This window comes from Orycteropus afer, unplaced genomic scaffold, assembly GCF_000298275.1.
Source record: "Orycteropus afer afer isolate SDZICR_OR568_19922 unplaced genomic scaffold, OryAfe1.0 scaffold00099, whole genome shotgun sequence".
NCBI classification, from domain to species: domain Eukaryota; kingdom Metazoa; phylum Chordata; class Mammalia; order Tubulidentata; family Orycteropodidae; genus Orycteropus; species Orycteropus afer.
This window is the reverse complement of record NW_006921686.1, coordinates 5022420-5023281: the sequence shown is the minus strand read 5'-3', so window position 1 is coordinate 5023281 and position 862 is coordinate 5022420.

Genomic DNA, 862 nt, shown 5'->3' with positions numbered 1-862 from the left:
GATTGCCCAACCTTCCTTCCGAGGAGTGGCCAGTGGGTTTGAACCACCAGCCTTCTGGTTAGCAGTCAAGTGCCTTAGGCACTATGCTACCAGAGTTCCTGTTCGGGTTGTAGCCAAGGTAAATTTGTTGTATTAAGCACATAAAAATATAAAATGCCCAATTACATTTGAATTTCAGATACACAATGAATAACATTTTAGCGTAATATTTCAAATATTGCATGAGACATACCTATTGTTGTTAGGTCCCATTGAGTCAGTTCCAATTCATAGCAACCCTGTGTGCGATCAAACGAAACACTGCCCGGTCCTGTGCCAGCCTCACAGTCCTTGCTATACCTGAGCCCATCGTTGCAGCCACTGTGACAGTCCATCTCTTTGAAGGCCTTCCCCTTTTTCTCTGACCTTCCACTTTACCAAGCGTGATACTCTTCTCTGGGGATTGGTCCTTTCTGACAACGTGACCAAAGTACGAGAGACGAAGTCTGGCCATTCTTTCTCCTAAGGGGCATTCCAGCTGTACTCTTCCAAGACACTTATCCCACCACTCATCTGTCAGTTTGTCGTACTGTGGTGGCCTGCGTGCAGCCGTGATGATGGAAGCTATTCCACCAGTATTTCAAAGACCAGCAGGGCCACCCGTGGTGGACAGATTTTAGCAGAGCTTCCAGACTCAGACCAGGAAGAAGGATGTGACAGTTCACTTCTGAAAAAATCGGCCCCTGAGAACCTTATGAATAGCAGTGAAACAGTGTCCTGGGACAAAAAAAAAAAAACACGTGTCCTATATTTTATCAGGAGCTCTGGTTTCGTAGTGCCTAAGGCACTTGACTGTTAACCAGAAGGCTGGTGGTTCAAATCC